The following is a 25,664-nucleotide window of genomic DNA, read 5'->3' on the forward strand; positions in this document are numbered from 1 at the left end:
CAAAAAAAAAAAAAAAAAAAAAAAAAAAAATTTCATCACAGAGCTTGGTACAGTTGTTAGGCACTTCTTACATGATTCTTTACATGATTTCACAAGAACTTTCACATGAATGTCCACAGCAGCCCAAAGTGGAAAAACCCAAATGTTCATCTGTTGATGAATGGATAAACAAAATGTCAGATGCATGTAGAGTGTTATAGCCTAACCAATATTAATGAGATACCAGGATGGCTATGATAAAAATAAAGGAGGTGGTGAGAGTGGAATAAAAAGGGCTGGAGAGGATGTTGAGAAATTGAAACACTCAAACATGGCTGGTAGGAATGTAAAACGGTGGAGCCACTCTTGTAGAAAACATTTTGGGGATTCCTCAAAAAGTTAAACATATACTTAACTATGGAATGACCCAACCATTCCACTCCTAGCAATAATGCCCAAGAGAATTAAAAACATGTATTTTCACATTAATATCCATAGTAGCATTTCTTGTCATAGCCCAAAAGTGGAAACAACCCAAATGTTCATCTGCTGATGAACAAAATGTGGATAAGAATGTGGTTTATGCATACAATGAAATATTATTGAGCTATATAAGGGAATAAAATATTAAGATATGCTACAATGTGGATGAATCTCAAAAACATTGTTGTGAGTGAAAGAAGCCAGACACAAAAGGTTACATATTGTAGGCTTTCATTTATATGGCTATCCAGCATAGATAATGGAGGCAGAAAGCACATTCGTAGTAGCCAGGGGATGACAGAAGGAGGGGATAGGGAGTGACTGTTTAATGAATATTAGATTTTCTTTTGGGGTGATGAAACGTCTTGACACTAGATAGAGGTGGTGGTTGCACAACATTTTGAATGTTCTAAATACAACTAAATTTCACTTATACTTTCAATAGGTTAGCTTTATGTTATGTAAATTTTACCTCAATAAAAAATAAGTAAACTCACAGAATTTAGTGTCAGATTCCAAAATCTTGACAGCCATTTGCTCCCTTCAGTTTTTTTTGGATTAATCTTGTATAATTTCAGTCTTAGGCTACCTTTGTTGGGGTAAGATCATTTTTATAATTCATAATCTTTTTTCCAAAACAAAAAATGTTCAGTAAAGATAAGCAAAACAAAGAAAAATTAGAATCACCATAATTGTACCACTTAGAGTAATTCTTAACATTTTTGTATGTGCATTTCCTGTGATTTTTCCAGTGTGTAATACATGTACTCACACTATACCTGCATGTACATATTTATGAAATAGGATCATTTTGCATATAGTGTTTATAACATACTTTTATCATTTAATGATGCATTAGAAAACAATTTGGCCTATTTTCTATAGTTTCACAAGTATACAGCATAACTCTTTTTAAATACATCTTTTAAAAAACTAACAGGAAAATAGGGTAAAAATCATGTTTCATTTGTCTTTGAATCCCTGGAGTTGTTCAAAAGAAAGAACCACTTTATTGGATTGGGTTGAACTGGATTGGATTACATTGAATTAAACTAGTATACCTTCTAGAAACCAATGAAACTTCTGACATATTCAGCATCCTGTTTTATTATCATACTCTCTTAGCTACATTTTAGTTGGTGACTTGATATACCTTTTTTTCCCTTTAGGATGTCAGGATTGTAGAAGCCTGAGTGTTACATGAAGTAAATGTACCAATGTATTCTGTTTTAGTTTGCTGTAGCTGCCATAACAAAATACAACAGATGGAGTGAATTAAAAACAAAACTTTATTTTCTCACAGTCTGAAGGGTGGCAGTCCAAGATCAGATCAGCAGGTTTAGTTTCTCCTGAGGTCTTTCTCTTTGGCTTGCAGATGGCTGCCCTCTTGCTGTGGCATCACATGTCCTTTTCTCTGTGCGTGCCCTTCCCTGGTGTCTCTGTATGTTCTCATCTCTACTTTTTTTAAGGACACCAGTCAAACTGAATCAGGGCCCACCCTAACAGCCTCATTTTTACTTAATTACATCTTTAAAGGCTCTATCAAAATATAAACACATTCTAAGGTAATGGGGGTTAGAGGTTGAACTTATGAATTTTGGGGGTACCTGTAGGCATACCTCATTTATTGTGCTTTGCTTTATTGTGTTCTATAGTGTGTGTGTGTGTGTGTGTGTGTGTGTGTGTGTGAATTTTTTAAAAACAAATTGAAAGTTTGTGGTGACTGTGCTGAGCAGATCTGTTGGCACTGTTTTTTTCTAACAGCATGGCACTTTGTATCTCTGTGTCAAATTTTGGTAATTGTAATATTTAGAAGTTTTCATTAAAAAGTTTTAAAATTTTTAATTGTTATGGGCACATATTGTGTGTATATTTCTTTTTCATTATTATTATATCTGTTATGGTGACCTGCGACAAGTGGTCTTTGATGTTACCATTGTATCTGTTTTGGAGTGCCACCAACTGCACACATAGAAGACAGTGAATTTTATCTATAAATGTGTGTATTCTGACTGCTCCATCAACTGACTGATCCCCCATCTCTCTTCCTTTTCTTGGGCCTGCTTATTCTCTGAGACACAACAGTATTGAAATTAGGCCAATTAATAACCCTGCAGTGGTCTCTAAGTGTTCAAGTGAAAGGAAGAGTCACATATCTCTCACTTTCAATCAAAAGCTAGAAATGATTAAACATAGTGAGGAAAACATGTCAAAAGGCGAGAGGCTGAAAATGAGGCCTCTTGTGCCAGTTGGCAGAGTTGTGAATGCAAATGAAAAGTTCCTGGAGGAAATTAAAAGTGCTACTCCAGTGAACACATGAATAATAAGGAAGTGAAACAGCTTTGTTGCTGATATAGAGAAAGTTCTATTGGTCTGAATAGATGATCAAATCAGCCACAATATTCCCTTATGCCATAGCCTAATTGTAAGGCCCTAACTTTCTTAATACTGTGAAGGCCAAGAGAAGTAAGAAAACTTCATAAGAAAAGTTTGGGCCATAGTGTGCAGGTGGCTGTCCCTACCTGCTTCTTGCTGAGCCTGCCTCAGAACCCCTGTCCACTGCTTCATGATTTTCTGCTGTCTGTTGGCAAAAATGGCAAATAATGATGCTGTTCTGAAGAGGCTAGAGCAGAAGGGTGCAGAGGTGGATCAAATCATTGAATATCTTAAGCAGCAAGTTGCTCTACTTAAGGAGAAAGTCATTTTGCAGGCAACTTTGAGGGAAGAGAAGAATCTTTGAATAGAAAATGCCAAACTGAAGGAAGACATTGAATTGAAACAAGAGCTAATTCAGGCAGAAATTCAAAACAGAATGAAGCAAATACCATTTCCATCTGGTACTCCACTGCATGCTAATTATATGGTTTCTGAAAATGTGATACAATCTACACCAATAACAACCATATCTTCTGGTATCAAAGAAGAGATAAAATGATGTGCAGGAGAAGAAAAGAAAGCAAAGGAGATAATTGAAAGGAGAGAAGGAGAAGAAACAACAATCAATAGCAGGAAGCACCAGCTCTAAGCCATATAGATCTTTGAACTGGTGGCATCATAACTGTCAGAAAACACCCTGATGCAGATTCTTTGTATGTAGAAGACATAGTGGCTGGGGAAATAGTCTCATCAAGAATAGTTGTCAGTGGTCTGGAGAATCATGTTCTTGAACAGATGCAAAATCAGATAGTGATTTTACTTTGTAACCTAAAACATGCAAAGATGAGGGGAGTATTATCTCAAGCAGTGGTCATGTGTGCTTGTTCACCAGAGAAAATTGAAATTTTCGCCCCTCCTAATGGAGACAGGATTACTTTTGATGCTTTCCCTGGAGAGCCCAACAAGGAACTGAATCCTAAGAAGATTTGGGAGCAGATCCCATCCCATCTTTATACTATGATGAGTGTGTGGCTACATACAAAGGAGCTTCCTTTAAGTTGAAAGGGAAGGAAGTTTGTAGGGTTCAAACCATGAACAACAGTGGAATAAAATAAAACAAAATACTTTCATTATTGAAATACATTGGCAGAAGCCTTATAAAAAGGAATATATTTGCCACTTGTACCAAAAAAAAAAAAAAAAAAGGAAAGTTTGAGGTTACTAGATTATGAGGTTTAAGAAAAGAAGCTATGTCCGTAACACAAAAGTGCAAGGTGAAGCTGCAAGTGCTGATGTAGAAGCTGAAGTAAGTTATCCAGAAGACTTAGCTAAGATAATTGAGGAAGGTGTCTACAATAAACAACAGATTTTCAGTGTACATGAAATAGCCTTCTACTAGAAGATGATATCATTTAAGACTTTCATAGCTAGAGAGAAGTCAGTGCTTGGCTCAAAGTGTCAAAGGACAGGGTGACACTCATGGTAGGGGCTAATGCAGCTGGTGACTTTAAGTTGAAGCCAGTAGTCATTCACCATTTACAAAATCCTAGGGCCCTTAATATTGCTGCTGAATCTACTTTGCCTGTGTTCTATGAGGAGAATCACAAAGCCTGGATGACAGCATATCAGTTTGTGGCATGGCTTACTGAATACTTTAAGCCCACTCTTGAGATCTACTGGTCAGAGAAAAAGATTCCTTTCAAAATATTACTCCTCATTGACAATGCACCTAGTTAACCAGCAGTTCTGATGGAGATGTACAAACAGCAGTCATGTTAATACAACATCTATTCTGCAGCCCATGCACCAAGAAGAAATTTCAACTTTTAAGTTTTATTATCTAAGAAAGTATTTTATAAGGCTATAACTGCCATAGATAGTGATTCCTTTGATGAATCTGGACAAAGCAATTGAAAAGCTTCTAGAGAAAGGAGTCACCATGCTAGATGCCATTAATAATATTTGTAATTCATCGAAGGAGGTCACAATATTAACATGAACAGAAATTTGGAGTAAGTTAATTCCAACCCTCGTGGTTAACCTTGAGGTCCATCCAAGTTCAAGACTTCTGTGGAGGAAGTCATAGTAGATATCATGGAAATAGCAACAGTATGAGAATTAGAAGTGTAAGTCTGAAGATGGACAGAATTATTTCAATCTTGCGATAAAACTTGAACAGATAAGAAGTTGCTTCTTATGGATGAGTAAAGAAAGTAGTTTCTTGAGATAGAATCTAGTCCTGGTGAGGATGCTGTGAATATTCTTGAAATGACAACACAGGATTTGGAATATTACATAAACTTAGTTGACAAAGCAGAGCAGGGTTTGAGAGGATTGACTGCAAATTTGAAATGAGTTCTACTCTGAGTAAAATACTATTAAATAGCATGGCATATTATAGAGAAATCTTTCATGAAAAGAGGTAAATTGATGTTTTAAATTTTCATTGTCTTACTTAAGAGATTACCATAGCAAACTCAGGCTTCAGCAACCACTGCTGTGATTGGCAGCAGCCACCGATATCAAGCCAAGACCCTCCACCAGCAAAAAAATTATGACTTGCGGAGGACTCGGATGATTGTTAGTATGTTTTGGCAATAAAGTATTTTTAAAATTAAGGTATGTGCATTGTGTTTTTAGACATAACATCATTACACACTTAATAGACTACAGTTTAGTGTAAACATAATTTTATATGCACTGGGAAACCAAAAAATTTGCATGACTTGCTTTATTGCAATATTCGTTTTATAAAAGTGGTCTGGAACCGAACCTGCAGTATTTTTGAGGTATGCCTGTAATTCTGTGTCCATAAAATATATCAAACTGAGAAAGACAATGTCATTGTGTCTATAAGAGTTTTACCATGGGGACACAGTTAAAGCGAGTCACCCATTTTCTTACATTTTTATAAATGGTGCTAAGTAGCAGAGGAGAAAATTGATTAAAAATATGTGTGGCAAGAATACTAGGAAGAATGTTTGACATTTTTTGTTCTTAAACCAGGAAAACATCTGCTGTCAGCATAGGAAAATTTATTATAGCAGCATATTCCCATTATTTGAATGGACTGAAGTGAAATAGCACTATATTAGCAGTTCTTAATTAACCCATAAGCAGGGCTTGTTAATCAGTATTTTTGGGAGCAGAAGGCTTCACATTCAGGTTTTTTTGGTGTGAAATAGAAGATACTCCTTTCAAATAAGAACAAATTGGGATAAATTTGCCATTTTTTAAAAATAAATTATGAACATTTTAGATTAGTAGAATCATCCTAATGATGAATTTTATTTCAAGGACAGATTTTGTTTAAATTTTATCTTCAAGATCTGTGAATATAGAAACTTTGAAATAATTGTGGGTTTTTTTCTTTGTTTGTTTGTTTGTTTTAAGACAGGGTCTTGCTCTGTTGTCCAAACTGGGGTTAAGTGACTCAATCATAGCTCACTGCAGCCTTAAAGTTTTGGGTTCAAGTGTTCTTCCTGCCTCTGCCTCCTGCCTCCTGAATAGCTGGGACTACAGGCGTGTACCACCACCCCTGGCTAATTTAAATTTTTTTTTTTTAGTAGAGACAGGTTGCCTGGGCTATGTTTCCCAGTTTATGGCAGTTTTTTAAAGTGTTTTCATATTGGATAATGACTTCTTTAAAATGTATACTATTTACTTGAGTAGGGGATAAAGAGTTGTTTTCTGAAGTTTTGCTTGAGAAAACAACTGTTTTGCATTTAAAATCTAAGTGGAAACATTTCAAATGAAATATTTTTTCATTTCTCTTATTTAAAACAAACATAGTTTATAGCCTTTATATATTAACAGTCAATCAAGTGGCAGAACCATCTACATTTATCCAAAGTAAGCTAGATTAGTTTGTATTTTCATGTAAGTCAAATAGGCATTTGCTTATGAGACATCATTTAAATGCAGCTTTGCAAGATGTGATACAATTGTCTGCAACATTTCTTTCTCTCAAGCTAATTTGGATGAAATAACACCAGAAGATGTCAATTTAAATGTTCCACTTGAAATCCAGTTAGTTTTTGATTATTCACACTAATGGAAGGAGAGAGCACAGGCATGCAGACTCCCAAGAGACCTTTAATCCAAAAATTACTTTTTAGTATTTGAAGATATTTGGGTACTACATTTGGATAATGGTGTGCTTCATGTCCTTTGACTTTTTAAATTGAAAAAAAATTTTTAGAGACAGGATCTCACTCTGCCACCCAGGCTGGAATATAATGGCACCATATAGCTCACTGCAGCCTCGAACTCTAGGGCTTAAGAGATTCTCCCACCTCAGTCTCCAGAGTAGCTCGGACTACAGGTGTGTGCCACCATGCCTGGTTAATTAAAAAGTTTTGTTTTGTTGAGACAGGGTCCTGCTCTGTTGTCTAGGTTGGTCTTGAACTACTGGGCTCCAGCGAGCTTCCTGCCTTGGCCTCCCAAAGCCCTGGGAATACAGGCATGAGCCACCATGCCTTGCCCCTTTGACCTTATTGACACCCTTTGAATTTTAAGTAAGTACTGAAATATATTTAGCTGCAATATATATAAGAGACTTTATATTTCTTTCTTAAGATCTTTGGATTTCCTTAAGAGACAGAACACTTTACAAGCCCCTTTGTTTTTCAGATACACATATAAACAACACCACATTTGAAAGATAAATTCCAACTCATGGTTAATGTTCTTTGCAGAGAATAACAAAATACATATTAATTACTTAGGATTCTATTTATATTTTACTTTCATAGTTAGACATTTGTTTCTTTTTTCTTTTTTTTTTTTAGAGACATAGTTTTACTCTGGCACCCAGGCTCGAGTGCAGTGGCTCAATCATAGCTCACTTCAGCCTTGAATCCCCAGGCTCAAGCAATCCTCTTTGCTCAGCCTCCTGAGTAGCTGGGACTACAAACACATGCTGCTGTGCCTGGCTAATTATTTTTACTTTTATTTGTAGAGTTGGGGTCTTGCTTTGTTGCCCAGGCTGGTCTCCAACTCCTGGCTTCAAGTGATCCTCCTGCCTGGGTTTCCCAAAGTGTTGGGATTACAGGCATGAGCCACTGTACCTGGCTAGATATTTGTTTTATTTAATTAAAATGACTATGTTAGTCAGGGTTCTCCAGAGAAACAATGTGTGTGTGTGTGTGTGTGTGTGTGTAATTCATTATTTGGAATTGGCTCACATGCTCACGTGATTATGGAGGCTGAATAGTTACAAGATCTGCAGTTGGCAAGCTGAGGAGGGTTGTTAGCCTTTTTGTTTTATTCAAAACATCAGTTGATTGGATGAGGCCCACCTCATTACCCTGAATAATGTTTGTCCATATGTCTGGGCACCTTGTGGCCCAGTCAAGTTGATACATAAAATTAACTATCACAATAATCTTAGTTGTATATTTTGCATTTCTCATTAGGAACCTAAGCCATCACAACCTTTGATATTGATTTCAACCACAGTATAGTTAGTGAGTTATCAATGATGACAAATCATGATCATTTCCAATATGAATATTAAGTTACCTCTGATTATTTATGAATGTTATTTTCCCCACATTATTCTAGGCAGTGGGGATATAGAGGAACTAGGTAAAGGTGCTCACCTCCTGTAAGTTATATTCCAGTGGGCATGACAGATAATACTCAATAAGCAAATAAATGTATATTAAAATGTCAGGTAGTGATAAGTATCATTAAAGAAAATGAAACATGGTAAAGGGGTACCATTTTAGATAGATTGGTTAGGAAAAGTCCTGAATAGGTGACATTTGTACAGAAGTATGAATGAAGTGATGGAACAACTTACGTATACCTTGATAAGCACTTATCTAATTAAAGTTTGGCATGATTTAAGGTCTTTCTTGTATATCTAAATATTTTGCATATTGTTGTGCCACTCAGATATCTCTTCTATGAAAGCTTATTGCCCCAACTTCTAGGAATACAATGGGCAAGCCTCCCCACAGCTGTCAGTTGTTTTAAAAGCATTGGTTTTTCTTCACTACCTATAGGAGCCTAATATATTGTTTTATTTAACTAGAGTCTCGTCAGCATTAACCTCTTTTGTTTATAAAGAGAATGATACAAATTCATATCAAGGAATAGGGATTTTCAAATTATCTTCATGCTGAAAAAGGAGAGAAATCACTTTGTAATTTAAGACCATGAACCTATTTCCATTAAATATTTTAGAAATGCAAAATTCTTGGTATGGCAACAAAGTTGAACAATTTAATATGGGGGATTTTTAAAAGCAACTATGATTAATTATTTCAGAGTTTTATATAACTTTTGAAAAATTAGTATATATTATAAATTCCCATTTACTGTGTAATTGGTAATATTTGTACATGGTCTTCATTCTTCCTATATCAAGAAAGATATGGATTAGATTTGTAATTTACATGATCTATCAGCATCATCATAAATTCTTCTCAAACCTGATACCAAAGATATTTTAAGAAACCTCCATACCAATATCTGTCATGGACATAGATATACACTTTTTAAATAAAATTTTAGTATATGAAATACAGAAATATATAAAAGTGATAATAAATCATGATCTAGTAGAGAATATCCCAGGAATTTAAGATTGATTAAACATTGAAAATTAGTGTAATTAACCATATTATCAGGCTTAAAATTAAAAACCAACCAGGTGCTATGTCACAGTGCTTTGTGAGGTTCAGGTAGGAGAATCACTTGAAGCCAGGAATTCAAGACCAGCCTGGGCAACACAGGGAGACCCTGTCTCTACAATTTTTTTTTTTTTAAATAAATTAGCTGGGCATGGTGGAACATGCACCTGTAGTCTTAGCTACTGGAGAGGTTGAGGTGGGAGGACCACTTCAGCCCAGGAGCTCAAGGCTGCAATGAGCTCTGATGGCACCACTACACTCCAGCTTGGGTGACAGAGCAAGACTCTGTCTCTAAAAAAAGAAAAACCATATATTCCTTTCAATAAATACAGGAAAAGTGGTTGACAAAATTCACTATCTGCTCATGATAAAAACTCAGAAATCTAGTATTAGAAGTGAGCTTAAGATTCTCTTTTATTGATGTGAATTTGTGTCATTCTCTTTATAAATGCAAATTAGAAGGGAACTTCCTTCTAATACTAGGGATATCTCTGAAAAACTTTCAGCTAACATTGTACTTGATGAAAGACTGAAAGTTTTCCCCCTTAGATTGGAAACTATGTAAGAATGCCCATGCTCACCATTTCAATTCAACATTATGCTCGTTCTAGCCAATATAATAAAGGGAGAAAAAAAAAATAAAAGGCAGAGTGGAAAGACATAAGTGAAATAGTCTTTATCTACAGATGACATGATCATCTATATAGAAAATTCTAAGGATTATACAAAAATGCTGCTAGAACAAATAAGCTTAGCAAGGTCTCAGGATACAAGATTAATTTACAAAAGTCAAGCCTATTTCTATATACTAGCAGCAGACACTCTGAAATTTCAATTTCCAAGTGTTATTTTATGCAAAAATAAACTCAAAACGCATCATAGACTTAAATATAAGCACAAAAATTGTAAATGCTTTAGAATAATTCATAGGAGAATAAAAAGCTGGAGTTGGCCAGGCATGGTGGCTCACACTTGTAATCCCAGCACTTTGGGAAGCCAAGGCAGACCTAGATGTAAATTCCAGACTTGCACTTAAATCGCATTTTTGCTACATATTTTCTATGCAATCTGTGGTAAATTATTTAGTTTTTCTTAGCCTCACTTTCTTACCTACAAAATGGAGTTAATATCTGCTAGGAAGTGTTAATGTAAGGCAGTGGTTCTCCCGTTATGGTTCCTGGACTAGTAGCATTAGCACCACCTTGAAATTTGTTAGAAATGGAATTCAGACCTACTGCTTCAAAAACTCACGGTGGGCTCAAGTAAATTGTGTTTTGCCTTTCAGGTGATTCTGATGCTCAAGTTTTAGAACCATCAATGTAAGGATTATATGTCTTATATGCTGAGTTTCACAGTGCTTGCTATGTACTAGGCATGTAATTAATTTTAAAAACAAATGTCTACCCCAGCATACCTTCTATTGTCTTCCTTTACACTATTTCTTCCAGAAATGCTGTCCCCATTTTTCTAAACCTTAGCATTCTCTCAGGACCCAACTCAAATTCTGTCTGCCCCTAGAATTCATTCCAAATCATAATAATTCTCTACTCCCAAAACATAGCGCTTGATAGCTAGACCTTTTGGTGCTCACTGGTAACCAGTAGCTAGCCACATAGGGCTATTGAGCATTTGAAACATATCTAGTCTGAATTGAGATGTGCTTTAAGTATAACATACACACTGGATTTCAAAGGCTTAGCACAAAAATAGAATATATAGCTGACTCTAAAGCAATGCAAGAGTTAGGGGCACAGACCTTCTACACTGTTGAAAATGTGTGTATAACTTTTTGCTTTTTGAAAATTTAACTACTAATAGCCTACTGTTGACTTCCAGCTGTATGGATAATATAAACAGTCGATTAACATGTAATTTATAGGCTATATGTATTACATATTTTATTCTTACAATACAGCAAGCTAAAGAAAATAAAATGTTATTAAGAAAGTCATGAGGACTTAAAAGGAAATATATTTACTGTTCATTAAATGGAAGTGCAGCACCGTAAAGTTCTTCATCCAGTGAGTTTTAGCATTTAGCATTTCTTGTAAGGCAAGCCTAGAGGTGATTAACTAATATTTGACAAAGGCGCCATGAATACACAATGGAAAAAGGATAATTTTTTTCAAAAAAGATGTTGTGAAAACTTTATATCCACCATGAAAATAAGTGAAATCATATTCTTATCCTACATCATATGTAACAATCAAGTCAAAATGAGTTAAATATTTGAGCATATGACCTGAAAATGCCTAGAAGATAACATAGGGAAAAATCTCCATGACATTGGTTTTGGCAGTGATTTTTAGGATATGACACCAAAAGCACAGACAATAAAAGTAAAAACAAGTGGAACTACACTAAACTAGCAGGTTTCTGCTAAGCAAGGAAATAGCGAAATGAAAAGGCAACCTATAGAATTGGAGAAAATATTTAAAAATTATGTATCTAATAAGGAATATAAAAAATAAGAAACTGGCTGGGTGCAGTGGCTCACCCTGTAATCCCAGCACTTTGGGAAGCAGAGGCGGGCGGATCACTTGAGGTTGGGAGTTTGAGACCAGCCTGACCAATATGGAGAAACCCCGTTTCTACTAACAATACAAAATTAGCTGGGCATGGTGGTGCATGTCTGTAATCCCTGCTACTTGAGAGGCTGAGGCAGGAGAATTGCTTGAACCCAGGAGGTGGAGGTTGTGGTGAGCCGAGATCACACCATTGCATTCCAGCCTGGGCAACAATAGCAAAACTTCATCTCCAAAAAAGAAAAAAAAAATTAAAAAGAAAAAATAAGAAACTTATGCAATTCAGTAAAAACAAAAACAAAACACCAAAGATGGGCAAAGGACCTGAATAGAAAATTTTCCAAAGGACACATAGAGATGACCAATAGGTATATTACAAGGTGCTCAGTCATCAGGGAAATGCAAATCAAAATCACAGTGAGATATCACTGCATACCTGTTAGAATGGATATGATAAAGAAGAGACAAAAGAAAACAAGTGTTGGTGATGGTGTGGTGAAAGGGAACCTTATACATTGTTTGTGGGAATGTATGTTGGTACAGTCATTATGGAAAGAAAACAGTTTGGAGGTTCTTTGAGAAATTAAAAATAGAACTCCCATATAATCCAGCAATCCCAATTCTGGGTACTCATCTGATGGAGATGAAATCAGTATGTTGAAAATATATTTGTACTCTCAGGTTTATTGCAGCATTATTAACAATAGCCAAGATATGGAAACAACTGTGCATACAGAAAATATGCTTTTTATATACAGTGGAATATCATTCAGCCTTTAAAAAGGACATTTCTTTCATTTGTGACAATAGTGAAATACATTATATTAAGTGAAGTAATTCAGACACAGAAGGACAAATATTGCAGGACCTCACTTATATGTGGAAGCTAAAATAGTTGATCTCATAGAAGTTTTAGAGCATGTGATTTCATATGTACAGAGTGGAATAGTGGTTGCCAGTGGCTGGGTGGAGAGAAAATGGAAAGCTGTTGATTAAAGTGTAGAAGCTTTAAGTTATAAATAAATTGTGGAGACCTAATGTATCATATGGTGACTATAGTTAATAAGAATGTACTTGAAATTTGGTGAGAGAATAGATCTTAAGTTTTCTGAACACCCCCCCACACACACACACACGGTAACTATGTGAGATTAGGGATGTGCTAATTAGCTTGATTGTGGCAATAATTTCACAATGTATACATATATCTAAACATTATTTTGTATACCTTAAATATATATAATTTTTATTTGTCAATTATACTTCAATAAAGTTGTAATTTTTTTTTCTGTTCTGAAGGTAAATATAAATAAAGATTATATTTTAGAAGAGTAATAAGAAGTAAATTTTCCAGGATAATTTCATTGCTTTCTCTACAAAGAAAGGAAGAAAATCCTCTTTTCCATTAAAAACAAAAAGAAAGAAAATACCTGATGTGCTCAATGATTCTAAGAAGTCGCTTATGATAAACACAGCAAAATAATATAAAGATTATGTTACCTGCTTGTCATTTAGAATATTTTTGGATTTAAGTAGAGCATTTCCCATTTTCTACTTATATACCTTATGTAGAAATAAAAATTGTAAACAATTTTTAAGCTGTAAGATGATATTATTGATTTGTGTTTCTTTGCAATATTGGTATAATTTCAATACTCCTGTAAAGTTTGAGGCTCTACTATTTTGAGTTAAACATAACAGAGAATATAAGGGACAATATTTAATCAAATCTGTGAAGTGGTAAACAGAATATTTTTAACAGTTTTAGAATATATGATTTCGTATGTACAGCGTATTAAAAGACAGCCTTGAGTTACAGGTTGAATATCCCCCATACAAAAATTTGAAATCCAAAATGCTCCCAAATGTGAAAGTTTTTGAGCACCAGCATGACACCATAAGTAGAAAATTTCACATCTGACTTTGTGTGAAGGGTCGCAGTCAAAATGTAGGCACACAACACAGAGCGTCTTCAAAGGAAAAATAAAATTTTCTTTAGGCTTTGTTTATAAGGTGTATAAATGAAACATAAATGCATCAAGTGTTTAGACTCGGGTCTCATCTCCAAGATATCTCATTATGTATATGCAAATATGCTAAAAATCTGAAAAAATTCAAAATTCAAAACACTTCTGTCTCAAGCATTTTAGGTAAGGGACACTCAACCTATAGCAAGGAAGATGCCTATAGTTAATAAAATAATAAGTTTCGTGTGATTTAATGAAATACAAATACTGTTACATGATTCATATTTACTAGAATTTTGAGCACTTCTAGGTAAACTCTGGCTTTCTTGCAGACTGTCTGTTCAAAATATGAATTTGCATTTACTGTGTTTTTTTTTTTTTTTTTTTTTTTTTGAGATGGAGTCTTGCTCTGCAGCCCAGGCTGGAGTGCAGTGGTGCAATCTCAGCTCACTGCAACCTCTGCCTCCTGGGTCCTTGTTCAAGCAATTCTCCTACCTCAGCCTCCCAAGTAGCTGGGATTACAGGCATGAGCCACCATGGCCAGCTAATTTTTTTTTTTTTTTTTTTTTTTTTAGTAGAGACAGGGTTTCACCATGTTGGCCAGTCTGGTCTTGAACTCCTGGCCTCGTGATCCGCCTGCCTCAGCTTCCCAAAGTGCTGGGATTACAAGCATGAGCCACTGCGCCTGGGTTTGCATTTACTGTTTTTAAGGAATGATCACTGTTTTCATTACAATATCTATAAAAGACATGTAAATGATAAACTTTTTAATGGGAAGAGGTACTTTTTTCTATTATTAGTTCTACAAACAAATGTCTGAATATATAGTTATAAGAAAGTTCTCAAACCAATATTCTTATCTTGACTTAGCATGGTATTTGATTTGGTTTGATTCAGACTAGAAAGGGGTTGATTAATGTTTATATAGAGTGAGAGCCCTGTCTATGATTGTTACATATCTTGCAGATGAACCCTGTATTTTTAGTATACGTATACCCATATCTTTTCAATCTTAATGTTTTAAAGTATCAACTTTCTTTTTTCTTTTTTTGCTTCAGAGGATGGTAGGATAGAGCTTGTGTGTACCACAGCTCCAGCTGCTGCCAAATAACTTCTGGCCAACACCTGTGCATGGGGAGCTGGTTGGTTTTTCTTCCGTTGTCAAGCCTAGGCATACTCAGGGAAAATGCACCTGGCAGAGAGTTCTTTATTTTACAAATGATTATCAGTGGTATCAGCTGAGAGAGAGGTAGCTGGTGGGCTCCTGCATTCTCTCTAGCCCTCCGTATGGGTCTTTCCTTCTATGTTGGAAAAACAAAGTTGAAATTTACCACATTTTGGCATTACACTTGGCAGTTACTGTGATGAAGTTGATCATATTAGAGAGTCATTCAAGATACCTGACCTTCCTGCCTTCCACCACCTAAAGTGAAAAATGTCTTCTGTTCTCTAATTTACTGTAGCATATACTTCAGTGTGTTGTGTTGAGTAGAGCAGATATCCTCAGACTAATTCTAATCCTGAGTGAATCAAGAGACTATTCCCAGTGGCAATAGAATTTTGCACCTATTTAGTCATTTGGAACAGAGAGGCATCTGCTTGTAATAGGCCAAGACACGTTAATTCCTCATATATCCATTAGCTATTTGAGGGGCTTTATCTAAGACACTTCAGTTTCCTCATCCATAAAATAGGAACTGATGAGTAAAACCAGTTTTCTCTATGGTGCAGAAAGGTTAAAAGCGTAGGTTTTGGAGTCAGAAATATCTGTGTTTGAATCTTTGCTTTGCTACTTGCTGGTTTTGTTTTGGTCTTAACATTTGCCTTTCTTCATCTGTAAAAGGAGATAACACCTATGATACATATTTGTTGTAAAGATTAAAGGGCATCATGTATGTAAAGAGTACAGTGGAGGGCACATAGCAAGCACTCAGTGCATTATAACTTTTAATATTATTCGTTTTCAGCTTAAAGAATCCTGTGTCTACATTGAGCTCATATTTATTCATGTAATGAATATATACTGTGTTTTCTGTGTGCCAGGTCCTGTTCTAAGCATGTTTCAAATATTGTCTTTATTTGATCAGTATGGTACCCTGTAAGGTGAAGAGTTAAAAAAAATCCCAATGTGAAATTGAGGCATAGACAATCTAAAAACTTGCTCAAGTTCACATTACTGGTAAGCCACTAAACCAGATGCTTTGAAAATAGCATTAGCATTTATATTACATAAAATCTCTTTTGGTTTCCCTTTTTTTTTTGTAATAGTGAAAGTTTATTCACCGTGTTTTCAGTTTTTCTCAGAAAGATTTGAAGAAATGTTATAGATGGTGGCCTTGATGCTTCAGTGACTATCAGGCCAGCCAGAGGTAGCTCGTTTTTGTCACCAGGGTGTGCTGTGATTCCATCAGTGTGAACTTACTGCAGCTGCTGTGAAGCTGGATGGGAATCTCTTTATTGTCGTTGCTGCTGCTTAGCGACCACAGGTTTTTTAGCTTGGCACTTTACCATCACCTGGGTAACTGCCTGAGACCCCAAGTTATTTTCTTTTTGTGTTATACCATCCTTCCCTGCTCACTTGTGTCCTTGTGTAAATGAAGGAGCTAGCTTGTTTGGCTTGTTAGCAGAGTGCCTAGATGCCCAAGCTGTATGTTGTCAAGCATTATGATCCTGTCACCACACTTACTACTTTGCTAAATAAGAAATTAGTATGTCACCAAATTGATTGCTTTAAAAATTTGATATCAATAGCATTTTGTTAAGCTTGATACTACTTTTAGTACTTGCATCTTTGGTGCTGTCTGCTAAGTTCCTGATGAATTTGGAATTTATCATTACAAATGCCCATAGGTTTGATTAACTTTTATAAAATATTAATATTTTCTTCAGAGTATTAATTTTTCCTATAACCAAATACTCCATCATTATGAATAAATACTGTCTGAGATTCTGATTATAAAGGATCATTTTATTTTCATCTGTGGCTTAAAAGAGATACTATGTCTATGTAGTGTGAATTATGAAAAGAGCATAGATTGATTTAAAGTCTTAGAGTATGGGTGTACATACATGCACACACACAAAAATATAATAGGGCAGTATCTCTGGCAGATTAATCTTGCTTTGTATAATAAGTTAAGAAAACATTTCATGCCTTTTGGCATTCTTTTTTTAAAAATTGAACTCATCTCTTGATGGTAATTATCCTAGAAAATTTGATTAGTAGGAAGCTTAAACAAATATCCAAAATGAATTTATTAGCATGGCCATGTGATGTTGGCTTTGTACATGTTTTCAATATATGTATTAATTAATCTTTAGTTTTTCTTGAAAGGATATTTCTTCCTACACTCTTTTAGAGGGTTTGTCAGAAGTCTGGGCTGTTTAGTGAGAAATCTTGGGAAATGCCTTACATTACTTTGGAAAAGAGACTTCTTTCTCCAGACTGTCTTTAAGCAAACAGTGTTTGTGTAACCACCTTGTAGCAACATTCATCTTGAAGATCATAGCCTTTACATGCTTGATAAAATGATGAAATCACTGACCAGCAGGATCCTTCAGTGGGGTCACTATTTTATCACAATGTGATAATTCTGTTTAATGTGGAAATGGTTACAAAATCTGATATGTGTAGAATTCCTATTTGATGACCACTTGCTTGGAGGAAAAAAAAAACCTATACAAGAAGGCCTAGTGTGATTGTTTCATTGTGAAGACATTTCTGACCAGTTCTTTAATTGAATCACTGACTTGTATGTTGCACACACTTTGAATTGTATGTTGCACACACTTTGAATTGTATGTTGTACATACTTTGTATGTTGCGCACACTTTGAATTGTATGTTGCACACACTTTGAATTGTATGTTGTACACACTTTGTATGTTGCACACACTTTTTATGTTGCACACACTTTGAATTGTATGTTGCACACACTTTGAATTGTATGTTGCAACACTTTGCAATTCATGCACACACTTTGAAGTGTAAAGTTTCTGTTCAGGCCACTGTGGAAGGAGCATCCTCCATTAATCTCACTTACTAAAGTGAGTAAGAGATTTATGATTTTAAATTGCAATTTTGCTGGAAAAGTTAGCAAATGAAACATTTTTGAAGAAATTAAGACAATTAGACAAGAGTATCTTATGAACAACACAGTGTCATTTTTTTTAAATGTATAATAGATGAAAGACTGGAAAATGTTCAATTCTGTATTAAGGTTCCTTTCAAAGTCAAAATAATTAAGGTAATCAAGCTTCACACTGGGCAAAGTTTTTCCCCTCTTTTAACCTGAATGACTTTTTTTCTTTGTTTTTTACAAACTCTTTTTTTTTTTTTTTTGGTTTGGAGATTTTAGGGACAAAATTCCAGTGCCTAGAAAGTCATGTTTGATTATATGCCAACGAATATCTATTAGCCTGTTTTTTCATGTTCTTTACTTGTGCTCTTGGAAATTTATGAGTGCCTTAAATAATTGGAATCCATATAAAGACAGATTTTTTGCTACACTAAAGAAAAGCAAAAACTTTGAAATTATTGATAAGTGGAATACAGATGTTATAAAAATATATTACACACTTTTAATTCTGAACTTAGATTTGTCAATCACTGTTTTTTATAAATTATGTTTTTGGTAAAAGTGTGTTAGCCTTTAGCTTTTTATGGGAATATTTTTAGGGCTGTCTGACTTTCTAGGTTTTCTTATTCCCTCAGTCTGACCTTCCACATAACCTGTTTCTGTTCATTTATTGATCACCTACCTTTTACATATACATTGATTCACTTTTCATTCATTCAACTAATATTTATTAACTGCATGTATTTACCTGGTCCAGAGCTTGGGTAAGATATTGGTCATAGAAAGGTACGGTCCTATTGTCTATTCTTTTCTTTTCTTTTCGACGTTTCGTTCTTGTTGCCCAGGCTGGAGTGCAATGGCACGATCTTGGCTCACTGCAACCTCTGCCTCCTGGGTTCAAGTGATTCTCCTGCCTCAGCCTCCCGAATAGCAGGGATTACAGGCATGCGCCACCATGCCTGGCTAATGTTTGTATTTTTAGTAGACCAGCATGATTTCTCCATGTTGGTCAGGCTGGTCTTCAACCCAACCCCAGGTGATCCATCCACCTGCAGCCTGTAGTACCCGGCCGGCCGGCGAGCTAGTGCGCGTGCGCGGCGTCAGCCTCCGCGTTGACCGGAGAGCGGATGGACCGGCGGGAGGAAGGTATTTTGCATTATTTACCCTTTGTTCATATCTGTGATCCATAGATATCAGGAATGCCTGTCTCAGTATTTGGCATGAGCACATATTAAGGAAGATGTTTGGGAAGAAGGTATGAATGAGCGTAGATAAACAGCAAAGCCGGTGAATTAGCAATTGAAGAATTTTGTGGTATCTTAACTAGATTTAATAAATTACTTTGGAAGACATTTGTGTACTGGGATCTGAAGAACATGTCTGCATAATTTAATGATTTTATAGAATTTATTTTATTAGGTCTTTTTTGATCTCACTTCCTCAGAAAATTATTTTATTATTTTGGTCTTCTTGTCAGGCTTTTAGATTTACTCTTGTCAGTTTTGACAGTTTCTATACAGTAAAGGAAGCTGCACTGTTACATATTCTTTCAAGATTAATGTTTTGGGACCACATTCTTCATAGTTTCTTTTCTGTCAAACCAGTCATCTTTGGTGAGAAGGGTTTTCACGTAAGCAGAGAAACTGGTGATTGTATTATGTGGAATGTCATTTCCTCTCATTTGAAATATATTTGAAGGTGTTCAGAAATAACTGGATTTTATGCAGAAATTATCAAACTATTTTGTTAAAGACAAAAATTTTGATTTTTGTTTTTTGGTATTTAATACTTGTGTATATTTCACTGAGAACATTACATATGCTTTTACTGATTTTATTCTAGGTACAAAAGCACTCTGAGGGAATAATATATGCAGCCGATTGCTGTTTTTGTTTTCACTGAAGTGATCAATTTTATTTTTTACTCAGAGTCTTTATCCTCTCTCAGCTTCTTAACTGTGGATAGAGATGCTCACAATTCAGGAAATACTTCTTTGCCTTTTGGGTTTTTTGTTCAGGTTCTTTGTGCTCGGTGTGGCTTCCTTCTTAAGTAGTTAATAGGACCCTTTTCTGCTGATCTCTTCTCTCCCCTTCCCCCTATTGCCAGTGGTAAAAAGTATGATGTTCCTTAGAATAGCACACTTTCCCACTGTTCCAGGTAATTCTCCTGCTGTTCCTACTCTTCTTCCCCTACCTCTCTCTACACCTAGCTCTTGTTTCAGTCACCTAGAACTGCTTACAGTCATGTTCTTCTGTACTTCCATGTCTTTATATGCACTGTTTCCTCTCACAGAAGAACCTTTTCTCTAAACTGCCTGCCTTCTAAACTCCTCTTTGCTCTTCAAGATCTAATTCAGTATTCACTCCCCTGAGCAGCCCTTCTAGATTCTCAGGTAGTCAGTCACTCCCTTCCCCGAGCTCCTGCGGAATGTAGAAAAAACCTTTTTATTTTAAAATAATTATAGACTTACAAGAAGTTGCAAAAAGAAAACCGTGTGATGGAAGTTCCTTGTACTCTTCATCCAGTTTCCCCCAGTGGTAGCTCCATGCATCACTATAGTATGGTATCACAATCATGAAATTGACATTGGTACTATTCACAGACCTTCTTAGATTTCACCCATTTTACATGCACTCATTTGTGTTTATCTGTATTTAGTTCTGTGCTGTTTTAACTTATGTAGATTCATGTACTCACTAGTTCAATCAAGCTGCAGAACTAGTTCATCCCCAAAAATCTCTCTCATGCTAACCCTTAATAGCAACAGCCACTTCCCTCCTTTCTCACTTCCTAACACTTGACAACCACTAATCTGTTTCTCATTTCTGTAGTTTTATTATTTCCAGAATGTTATGTAAATGGAACCATACAGTAGTTAATCTTTTATTCTTTTAAAAAATACATAATTTCAAATTTTATTTTAGATGTGGGAATACGTATACAGCGTCATTACCTGGATATATTGCATGATGCCGAAATTTGGGGTACAACTGATTCTGTCACCAAATATGGGGCATAGCACACCCACATTAGTTTTTCAACCTTGTCCCTTCCCAACCTTCTCCGTCTAGTAGTCCCCATTGTCTATTGTTGCCATCTTTATATCCATGAGTACCCAATGTTTAGCTTCCACTTTTTAAGTGAGAACATGGAGTATTTGGCTTTCTGTTTCTGTGTTAATTCACTTAGGATAATCGTTTCTAGCTGCATCCATGTTTCTACAAATAACATGATTTCATTCTTTTTTATGGCATGCAGTATTCCATGGTATATATGTACCACATATTCTTTATTTAATTGACCATTGATGAGCAGCTAGGTTGATTTGCTACCGTGAATAGGGCTAAAATGAATCTGCATATGCATGTGTCTTTTCAGTAGAATGATTTGTTTTCTCTTGGATATATACCCAGTAATGAGATTGCTGGGTCAAATGGTAGTTTTAAGTTATTTGAGAAATCTCCAAACTGCTTTCCACAGTGGCTGAACTAATTTACATTCTTATTAACAGTGTATAAGTGTTCTCTTTTCTCCATAGCCTTACCGCCAATATGTGTTGTTTTTTGTCTTTTTAATAATAGCCATTCTGATTGGCGTGAGCTGGTATCTCATTGTGGTTTTGATGTGCATTTCTTAGATGATTAGTGATGTTCTGGATTTTTGCATATTTTATTGGCCACATGTGTGAAAGTGACCAGTTTTAAATGAATGTGTCAATATAAAGTTTTCCTCCTAGTTTAGTGCTTTTCTTAAGAATATTGTCCTTTTTCTCTTGAAAAAGAGAATAAAACTTGGGTTTTTTTTTTCAGACAAATCCTAAATTTCACATTTGATAAAGTACTGTGGTTTTCTCCTTCCATTGTATTTCTCTAATAAGACATTTCTCCCTACCTTTCTACTTTCCTCTTAGCCTTTTTCTTCTCTCTTTCTCTCTCCTGGACCCTCTGATTTTCTCACTTGCCCTTCACTAACTATGCTCAAAGAAGTTAAAAACTGAGGTTGAAGATGGTTTTTATAAAGACTAATTAATTCTGATGGAGGACTAAATTAAAAATAGGGTTCTTACATGAGGTTTGAATGAGAAAGTTGTGTGGATGTTGTAACTTATTCTAGTAACCGCTTTATTGCTTACATTTAATAAATAAAAGCCAAATTATGCCTTAAAATTCTTATCCCATAATCAAAGTAAAGCCTGTGTTTGTTATAGTGAGTGTTATACAGAAGCAAGTCAATGTTAGTAATTTGCTTTTGGAATTATTCTCTTTCTTCTGAATGCAAGCAGTATTTTTTCCCCTCAGCTGACTTTAAGTGTAAATAACTAGACATTACACAAAAATTTTAGGAAGAAGGGATTGATTCTCATTTTTGATCAGTACAGATACAGAGTTTTATTTTTCTTTGTTCTAAGTTTTCTTCCTCCCTTCTGGATTTTGTTTTCTTTATATTTTCTTTTAAAGAAAATACTTCTTTGCTGAAATCAATTCAGATAAAAAGGCAGGAGTTTTCTATTGGTTAAGAAAATTTAATAATAAAAAAGAAGAGTGGGAAAGAGAGAGAGATAAGAAAAATGATGAGGAATCTAGTCAATTATGAATTTATCAATACAGGAAAATATAGTGGTAACATGGATATCTTCTGTTTCAGAAGAGCAGGCATGGATTAGGGGTTACGTGACTAATAGTGATTCTGCAAGGCAAATTTTCAAAATAGCAGCGTAGTGGAGAATTCTGCTGAATAATATTCTTTAAAGCATAAGGCTGGCATTTATGGTTCAGCACCAAATATTCGCAGATAGGTTTCTTCTTAAAGGAACAGAAAAAGTAATTTGTCAGTAAATATACTAATTTGTGTGTGTGTATGTGTGCGTGTGTGTGTGTGTGTGTATGTGTGTGTGTGTGTGTATGTGTAGGTGTGTGGGTTTCTTTTAAGAGACAGGGTCTCACTCTGTTGCCCAGGCTAGAATGCAGTGGCACCATCACAGTTCACTATAACCAAGAACTCTTGGCCTCAAGTGATCCTCCTGCTTTAGCCTCTCAAGTAGCTAGGACTACAGGCACATGCCACCACAACTGGCTAATTTTTAAATTTTTTGTAGAGAGGAGTCTCATTATGTTGCCCAGACTGGTCTCAGACTCCTGTGCTCAAGTGATCTTCCTGCGTTGGCCTCCCAAAGTGTTAGGATTACAGGCATGAGCCACCATGCCCGCCCTGAACACACTAATTCTTATGGTAACACTAAAAGAAAAGATGAGTGAACAAAAATAGGTTAACAGATTAAGGTGAAAGTCTGTCTGCACATGGTGCTAATGATCCTGAACTCTCCAGTTCTAAGACCATGTAAAAGAAATTATAGTCAGCTTATCACAAATTGATATAATATTCATCTTTGATTTAGGGTGATACTCTTTCTCTGAAAACAATTATTTAGAACATGGCTATTCTTTAAGTTTTAGAAATTTTGAATTGGATTTACTGCCAATGGCATTTCGAACCAGTTGATTGGTCTGCTAATTTGAGTTTAGTGTAATCTGATGAAATAGATGTCAAAACTGAGAGTCATTATTTCCAGTTTGAATCTAGCTTGTTGTCTGTCACTTTATGATAGTAGAAGAGTTGTGGAGAAAGGACATTAAATCATTTGAGATTTTTTTGGTGCTATCTTGTATCTGCTAGTTAAATTTTACCACATTATGCAATTAAAGGGCATAAGTTTTAAAGACATTTCAATGGATGTTCTGCCTAGTGTAGATTTTTTTTTTCTATATTGTGTTAGTTCTTGACTTGAGGCTGTAAAACCTTAGCTTGAGGGTGACAATGAGGTGAAGAAGAGACATGTATATGAACTTGATTCTGTGTTTATAGTATTATGTGTGTTCTACTAAAGAAGGTCCATAGGTTTTATTCCAAAGCCTAATAAAAATTAGAAACCTATGCTATGAGACCCAGGTAAGAATTTGGCATGGAAATGTTAGCCAGGAAACAGAGAAAAGAATATATTGTTTTCATAGACTCAGCCACAAAACTGTGCCTTCTCCCTCTGATCTCAGCCGCTTACTGTAAAGAATGTTACCTGTAAGTATTGTATTTCAATTTGGATTCTTATGTTTTTGAGTATAATTGTAACAAATTTTATGGTAATTATTTTTGAAAGAAAAACCAAAACATGGTTTAGTTATATGGTAGTTATCCAAAACTATTGTTTCCAAAGCGGATTCCAGGATAAAAAATTTAACTATCTTGAATAATAGCTTTAAGATCACTTTGATAATTGAGGTGGTAATCAGCTTTGTTGTCTTGTATCTTAACATTCATGTTTAAGTAATTCATTCACTAAGCTACATACTTTATGTGTATTTGTCCATGTTTCAGAGATATTTTGGCTCAATAAAAATATATTTTTAAAAAGTCTCATGTGGTTTTCTTTTTTAAAATCAGTCAACTAAAATATCTGGTCTATTAAGCAGAATTTATTCTGTTAACACAATCTAGTCTATCATATTTGACAATAGATATTTGTTTAGTGCTTTGAATAAATTAAATCAATCAACAATAATTACATTTTTGAGTATTTAAAAATTCTGTTTATTTTTCTCGTCTACATTTTTTTTAAAGATGGGGTCTCGCTCTGTAACCCAGACTCCATCTCAGCTCATCGCAACCTCTGTCTCCTGGGTTCAAGCAGCTCTCCTTCCTCAGCCTCCCAAGTAGTTGGGATTACAGGCGTGCGCTACGATGCCTGACTAATTTTTGTATTTTTAGTAGAGACTGGGTTTTGCCACGTTGGCCAGGCTGGCTTTGAACTCCTGACCTCAAGTGATCTGCCCACTCATCCTCCCAAAGTGCTGAGATTACAGACGTGAGCCACCACGCCCAGCCTCCTCTACAATTTTATTTCAGTATGTTTATTTTCAATTAGTCCAGGTACTGATACTTGTACTTGTATTATGGCCGTTAATACATAATCTTGGCAAGTCTTGTGTTTCTGTTGGTAAAACATTTTCATGGACTCTATCACAATGTGATCATTTTTACCTATCTTTAAGCAGTTTTTTTTATCATTGTATACTTACATTAATTTTCCATTCTGTGTTGGCAACCTTCTCATGTTAAACAACTAAATTTGCTTCGATAACAAATTAAAATTGGGATGAATGGGTATATATAGATAAAAAATAAATATAAATATAATTATAAATGGATGTCAATAATCAACTCATTTTCTGATTGAATTGAAATGTACTGCTTAGGTTATAGTTACGAAAACCAAGTAAAATACATTGGGGTTTTCTTGGTGCCAGCACAGTATTTGAGAAAAAAGTTCTAAGAATAGCAAGAGGAGGAGTAATGAATTTAGCAAATCTTTCATTAGTAGTAAGGTGTGATTGCTTAAAAAGAAACGTCTTTTTGAGTGAGAAACAAAAACAGTGGCAGGAGTACATAGTCTTTAGAGAGAAAAAGCCAATACAAAGCTTTCCTAGAGGATGGCAGGTAACCCTACATGCTTTAGTTAAACAAAATAGGAATGCTTAAAGTGTAAAGAAACAATGGAAAGATAAGTCCATCTTGGAACATTGAGAGGGAAAGATGCCCAAAGTTTTAGCTGTTTTGTGATTCT

The 25,664-nt window shown here is 35.2% G+C and overlaps 1 protein-coding gene and 1 pseudogene across 2 annotated transcripts in view; both read left to right on the forward strand.

Annotated features, from left to right (window-relative positions):
- MACROD2 (mono-ADP ribosylhydrolase 2) overlaps positions 1 to 25,664 on the forward strand; it is a 2,030,631-nt gene that overhangs the window by 130,413 nt on the left and 1,874,554 nt on the right. The gene's annotated exons all lie outside the window — the stretch shown is intronic.
- On the forward strand, positions 32 to 5,849 carry LOC116530203 (annotated as a pseudogene).

This window comes from Sapajus apella, unplaced genomic scaffold (assembly GCF_009761245.1).
Source record: "Sapajus apella isolate SASKATOON/1434 unplaced genomic scaffold, GSC_monkey_1.0 scaffold65, whole genome shotgun sequence".
Lineage (NCBI taxonomy): Eukaryota > Metazoa > Chordata > Mammalia > Primates > Cebidae > Sapajus > Sapajus apella.